The 7,184-nt window shown below is 40.3% G+C and overlaps 1 long non-coding RNA gene across 2 annotated transcripts; it reads left to right on the top strand.

Annotated features, from left to right (window-relative positions):
• Window positions 1–4,307: 4,307 nt before the first annotated feature.
• LOC131628469 (uncharacterized) lies at window positions 4,308–5,122 on the top strand. 2 transcript variants are annotated; one of them, XR_009291804.1, is made up of 3 exons: window positions 4,308–4,437; window positions 4,552–4,632; window positions 4,997–5,122. It is a non-coding gene; the product is annotated as an uncharacterized LOC131628469 (long non-coding RNA). The 2 variants fall into 2 exon arrangements; XR_009291803.1 differs by having other exon boundaries at window positions 4,352–4,410.
• Window positions 5,123–7,184: the final 2,062 nt, after the last annotated feature.

Below are 7,184 nucleotides of genomic sequence, written 5' to 3'. Positions count from 1 at the left end.
CCATCATTTTCAGCTTTCACCCCTTTGATTCACAATTAATTCATGTTTAGAAATTAGTTTTCTTTCATATTTTTCTTAGGGAACAAAACGTTGACAAAACAAAGAAAAACATTGTATTTGATTAGTTTGTAACATGATAAAAAGATAAAAAAGACATGTAATATGTTCTCTTATTAGAATTTAAATTTTTTGTTGCATAGTGTAGTTCTAATTCTTTGATAAAATGTCATGAAAAATAGTATTCTTGTTAGATTTTGTTCTTAGAATTTTACTTCTATTTTGTTTCATAATCCGATTAAGTGACTTTGTTCGCATTTCCTTATTATTTCTAATAAGTGTGCTAGCTTGTGCAAGGTACTTTGAGAGAGTTCGATTGGGATTCAATTGCGTCGTGTTCCACTTTATTTGTGGGACACGAACTTATTCCTGATCTCTCATCCATTAAGATGTATTCCTGTATTGTCTGGATTGTATTTCTTGCAGGTTGCTTGTGTGGTTGTGTTTGATACGCACCATATAGCGGTTGTGATTTATTTTCACACTGCATCGCATTGACGCTTATGTTGGACTCCTGGCTTTGATGGATGTTAGATTACGTGTAGTTTCTTAGTGCTGCTTGCGTTGCTAGCTCACTGCGGATTTGCTATCCACTCGGTATCCCCTTTGTCCCATTTACTCTTTCACGCACCATATCTTGCCATGAGAAGTAGGGTAGGCATGCAACATCATATTTTCCATGAGAAGTAGGACCTAGACATTCATTTGGCCATGCCCTCGAAAGAGGCTCTGTTTTTGTTTGTTTACTATTCCTTGCCTCTTTCTTTTTTACTTTCAGCCTGTCTCGGGTGGCTTTCCCCGTTGACAATAGCTTCGGGTGGCTTTCCCTGTTAGCTAACAGTCTGTGGTGTCCCTGTCTCGGGTGGCTTTCCCCGTTGACAGTAGCTTCGGGTGGCTTTCCCCGTTAGCTAACAGTCTGTGGCGTGTTTATCTCGGGTGGCTTTCCCCGTTGATAGTAGCTTCGGGTGGCTTTCCCCGTTAGCTAAGAGTCTGTAGTGTATCTATCTCGGGTGGCTTTCCCCGTTGATGGCAGCTTCGGGTGGCTTTCCCCGTTAGCTAAAGCACTTCCCCTGTCCCTAGGTCACTACTTCGGTAGTTTGCTTGCTTTACGAGTCGAGCTCGTTTGTGTGTTGCATTTGCATTGATTACTACTTTGGTAGTTTGTTTGTTTCTCGAGCGGAGCTCGATTGTATGCTATATCCTTGTGATGCTTGTTCACTATTTCCTTATCTGCTATGCCTGTTAGTATGACATCTCTGTGATACTTGTTCACACACTTGCGCATGTATGCCTGTTACATGTTGCTTGCAATGCTTGTTCGCATTTTTATTCGTGATACTTGTTCACATTTGACGTGTATGCCTGTTACATGTTTGCCATGCATGTATGCCTGTTACTTGTATGTCATTTATCTGCTATGCCTGTTAGTATGATATTGTCGCACGCTCGCGAAAAATGAACAGAGTCGCCACCAATATATTTATCCCATAAGGGAAAGGAATATCCGAAAACCTAACAAAGGAAGGAACAGGGTCTTGCGACCAGAGAATCAAGGTACGGGAGTCGGTTACGCAAGGGGAAGGTATTAGCACCCCTCGCGCCCATCGTACTCGATGGTATCCACCTATGTTTGTTTCTATCTAAAGGGTGTGTACTATGTCTATATCTACATGCGAATGAATGCAAAAGAAATACGGGGAAAAGAAGGAATATTTACAAGTGTGCTCGTTCAAGCCCCGCGACTTGATGCCTACGTATCCTTTTCAGGAATCAGAGCGCCGTAGTTCGGCTCCATAGTTTTGTTTGTTTTTGTGTTTTTTAGTTGGGCGGAGTTAACGCTCGTGCTCTTGCATAAGGGATCGACCTAGGATGCAATGGAGCGGAGATAACAATGCCCTTAAGAAAAAGAGATGAGAAAGAGACTTTGAGCGTTTCGAGGAAATCCCTTAAGCAAGGGAAACTCGAGTTACTCTTTGGTTTGTGTTTTTTAGAATGTGGGAACTTACGCCTGAATGGGACCCTTAAGCAAGGGAGCTCCAAGCACTCGAACATCCCTTAAGCAAGGGAAGTTACAAGCTTCCATTCCCTTTTTATTAGTCAAAGTATTTATTAGTCATTTTTTATGAGTTTTCTTGGTATTTTTTATGGGAGTTTATTCAAGTATTTTTATTTGGATATTTTTAGATGTTTTATGTTGAAAAGAAAAAGAAACTAGCCTAAGTATGAAGGGAATTTCTACCTAATGTTATGATGGTTTCTACCTAAGGTTAGGGATAAAAGACACACGAAATTAAAGTCACATCATGAGCAAAATTGAGTAAGGATACAATGGTACAAAATTATACACAAGCATGAAGTAGCAAGTCAAAAACATAGTGCAAAAATGAATTAAAAAATACTACTATCCCTTTTTTATGAGTTTTTAGTGGGAAATTCCAATTCAAGTCTAATTGTGCTAAGATCTATTAATCCTAAAACGAATATTTTTATTATTTTCTATGTCGATTTTATCAACACAACTATGGCCAAAAATATGTCAAACTATCTACATGTTTTTATTCTTTTTATGTTGCTAAGGGAATTCTTTATTACCTAAAAAAAAGAACGAAAATTATGTCAAAATCTACATCTAAAATGGAAAATATGGAAACAGGGGGTGCGTACGGCAAGCCAGGCCCAATGAGGTTTTTTGTTCGCTTTGGTTCTTTAGCAAAAAGCTGGTAACGTGGGCCAAAGGGGGTGGCGGATAGCAATGGCCTAATGTTCATTGTGTGTTTGATCCATTATCATGTTAATAAAAAACAATTAATTGAATAACAAAAACGCAGCGTTTTGAACTAGGGTATCACTTCGTGACCCTTAGAGTCTCACGTTCAGACTCTCTCATTCCCTTTCTTCGCGAACGGCGCCTCCGGCGACCCGCCGCTCTGTAACCACCGTTTCATCTCGAATCAACGACTCCTAAACACGAACTCAACCTAAAATCAAACTCTGAACCTGGATTTGCAATCAATTTCTTGAACGGGAGTCTCATATGTCCGGATCTGAAAAGGGGGAAGATGAACCCTAACTTCTAACGGTCGAGTACTCGAACGAATATTAAGCGATTTGAGGCATAAATCACGTCGCAGTCCTCAATAATCAAGCATATACACGAATTTGTAAGGAAAATGATCAAAAGGAACCTGAATTGGAGACCAATCGCAGAAGAACAGGCTCCGTGTTCTTTGTAAGTGCTTGAATCGCGAAATAACGCGAGAATGAACCTTGGCTCAGGTGCGTCTCGATCTTTTTCTTTATGCTTTTTTTGAATCTTCTTCTTCTCTCTTCTATTTTTGTTTTGAATTTCTTCTGCTGTTGTGCGAATTGCGTTGTCGTGATCTTTGTGCCTGAGAGCGGATGTGGTTGAGAGGATGGAAGGTATGAGAGGTCAAGCTCAAGCTCAATCGGAGCTCCGATGGTGAAGCTCCAACGGCTTTCGAATACTGAGCGTGTGGTGATGGTGAGGTATGGTGATGGTGAGGGATTCGAGGGAAGAAATATGGAGGAGATGATGATGAAGATCGGTGGAGTGTGGTGGTTGAAGATGAAGGTGAGAATGGCGTGTGTTATGGTGGAGAGTGAGAGGTTGCAGAGAAGATGATGGGGAATTGAGAGGAAGATGGCGTAGAGGAATGGTAGTGAAGAGTGAATCAGTGAAAACTGGCGTGAGGATTTTGAATTGTGGAGGGAGATTGATTTATATAGGTGAGAAGGTTGAAGAGATTCAGTTAGAGAGTGATTTAGAACCCTTGGATTGAGAGGATTCTGTTATGAATTGAAGGGTGAGGATTAATGGATTGCAGAGTTAGTTAGAATGAAGTTGAAGTTTGTTAGGGAAGTTATAAATCTGTTGGGAGTTCTGTTAGGTTAGAAAACAGTTAGTTTGAGAGTGCTTGATAGGAATAAAAGTTAGTAAATCGAAGTGTGAGGCTGGGTTTGGATCTCTGTTAAAGGTTAGCTAGTAACTTGTTGAGAGTTCTGTTAGGATGTTAGTTACACGTTAGTTTGGTTGTTGTAAATTTGGAAAGTTAGTTTTAAAAAACTGTTAGTGTATGAAAGACAGTTAAAGGTTGTTAGTTAGGAACTGAAATGTTAGTTTTGCTATAAGCCAGCTAGGAAGTTAGATATTGAAGTTAGAATGGGAAGTTATGCTAGTTATGCAATGTTAGTAATTTTGGTTTCTGAAACTCTGCTTTTTAATTTGATACAGGCTTGCAAGCTTTGGTTCGAATCAGATTCATCATCGAGTTTTCCGGTAACGAAGACTTTGAGAAGACTTTGAATCATTGGTACGAAATCCTTATACCCTTGGTAAAGCAGAGAGTATGTCTAAACAATGTCATAAGTCTGTTCTGATTTTTCAGTCTCTTCTCTTTTCTTTTTGTAACCGTTTTGATTCTGAATGTAAAACATGTTTTTTCCTTGGGCTGGCTTTGGAATTTTTATGCACAGGTCCGCGAAAGGCAGGCTCATGAACATGGCATCGGGGGTTAATGAACAAATGGCGAATGGGTGAAGACGAGGAAGCTTGAGGTAAGTCATGTCTAGCTGAGTCATTTGTATTGAACATAGGCCTGACATGTTCTTGTGAGTAGTATGTGAGCCATGATGTGAATGAGTTCATATGGTGTAGGTTTTGATTTGTCTTTGAATTAACTTCAACAGTGAGTTACAATCCTGTTATGAACTGTTTCGGTTTGGGCTCGTTTGAGACACTGTTTGGTAACTGCTAGGTTAATACCATGTGATTTAGAAAAATTTGGATAGGTATGTGTATTGAATGAATGGATGAATCTTAGCAATGATGGACATGTTTGTGTATGAATAGATTATGCATGACTGAAGTAGGTTTACGCCGAGCCTGATTGTGTTTTGTGTATGCTGCCGGTTAATACAGGTTAGGAAGAGGTACATGGTTGTGCGGGACTGCTCTGGTTCACGGTACGGGGCTGCTGACTCGTATTCTCTTCCTTGTGTCAAAGCTGCAGGGATGGCATTAAACAAGTGAATGATGAAGCAAGGTATGGTTTCTATTGATGCTGAATCTGGTGTAAGCCTTGTGATAGGAGCCTGTCTTGAATATATGTCCAATTGGTGTATAAATATGCTGCAAGTGTTTGGTAGATGTGGGTTAGGGAAAGTTTGCGGGCTGTTAGTGGAATGTACTGGACTGTGTGCTTATTCTCCTCCCTTGAATTGATTTAAAAGCATGGTTGAATTTGTTACTGTTATGATAGAGCTGGAAGTGTGTGTGTGTGTATGCTTGATGTTAAATTAAGTTATTTGTGCAGGTTCATACCAACTTAAGCCAAGGCAAGGATAAGTGACAAATGAAATCACTCAGCATTATGGGGGTTACATGAAGAGCGAGGTGTGGAAATGGTCTGCCGAACTGAAGAGAGATAGGTCCAGGGGTCTGGTCAAAGTTTTAGTCAACGGTTGACCCTAAAAGTCAACGGCACAAAGAAAGTCAGCACATAGGAAATGTATATTTTGTGTAATTCTTTTTGTAATGACTTTGGATTGGGTGTAATGAAATAGCAAATATAAGGAAGTGTAATGTAATTGGCTTTGTAATGAGATTTGCTCCTTTTGTAATAACTTTCTTCCAATTTGAACTTTGAAATTTATTTTCCTCTTGTTTTTAATCTTGGAGTTCTTGAAAGGAGGCTTTGATTGTAGCTTGAAGGACCTCTTCTTAACCATGTTCAAATGTTTTTTTGAATGAATGAGTGTGTTTGAATTCCCTTACATCTGAAACGTAACTTTCCCCCATATGCTTCATATTCAAACTCCTAATGCATTCTCCATTCATACCTTTAATCCCAAAAGCCTCAAGAGTGACTTTGATCCAAATTCTTACATGAACCCCAATGTCAACGACTTGTAGTTCCACAAATGCGCAGCATCCTTCGAATCACCACGAAAATAGGGGAATAAAACCCTTAATCATTGGATTTGTGGTATATGGGTGAAGAAAAACTTTGAAGTTTGATGAAGAGGAAATCCACAATATCCATGAATCGAAACCCTGATTCCATAATCCAGTGCGCACAGAAGGACCAGTTGAAACAAGTTTATCTGAAGTAGGAGCCTCAACCCAATAAAACCCTAATTCACTAGAAGGCCTCTGATCCCATGTCTCAAATTATTGGTTAGTGATGCATGAAGTGCTAGATGACCTAATGTAGGTATGTACATGAATGCAAAGCCTAAGCCAGTTAATATTGAAAGGGTAGGACAAATTTGGGGTATGACAGATATCACTTGTGATGCCTGTTCACACACTCACATTCGTGTATACCTGTTACATGTCTGTTTTCTGTTTGCGATGTCTGTTCGCCTGTTCTTATATGTGATGCTTGTTCACACGCCGTGTTTTCTAGGATCTTTGTGATGCTCCTTGTTTTCATGCTCCCTTAGGGTGCTCGGTTCCGTTTCTCTGGGAGACGCGAATCGAGATAGAAACAGAAAATTTTGAGCCGAGCTACGGTAGCTCTGATTCTACAAAACAAATACGTAGGCAGCGGGTTAGGGCCCGTACGAGCATAACTCTTTCTTTTCCCTACATTTTGCATGCAGTTTAGTCCAGATTAGCGCAGTTTGCTTACACACCCATAGTTTTAGACACTGGCATGGATACCATCGAGTACGATGGGCGCGAGGGGTGCTAATACCTTCCCCTCGCGTAACCGACTCCCTTACCCTTTTTCTCTGGTCGTGAGACCGTTGTTTTGTTTTGTGGTTTGCTGGCATTCCCTTCCTTTTCAGGATAAATATGTTAGTGGCGACTTAGTTAATTTTTGCGGTAGCGACAATCTCAACTTTGGAGACGGGGGTCTCAGTTTGGAGACGGGGGTCTCCATTTGGAGACGGGCGTCTCCATTTGGAGATGGGCATCTCCCTCTATTTTCGTGGATTGGGCTTTGTTTCTTCCAATATCTTTATTTCTTTTCTTCTTCTACCTCCCATAAAAGGAAGGATTTACTTACTATAGTTCTAGTAAGCCCTTGCATATATCCTGGAGGAGAAAGGGATCACCTGCTATGGTTCTAGAAAGCTTACCTGTAAAAGAGATCACCTGT

Source organism: Vicia villosa, unplaced genomic scaffold (assembly GCF_029867415.1).
Source record: "Vicia villosa cultivar HV-30 ecotype Madison, WI unplaced genomic scaffold, Vvil1.0 ctg.000456F_1_1, whole genome shotgun sequence".
Lineage (NCBI taxonomy): Eukaryota > Viridiplantae > Streptophyta > Magnoliopsida > Fabales > Fabaceae > Vicia > Vicia villosa.
The sequence above is the reverse complement of the archived record's forward strand: the minus strand, read 5'-3'. Positions and strand labels throughout refer to the sequence as shown.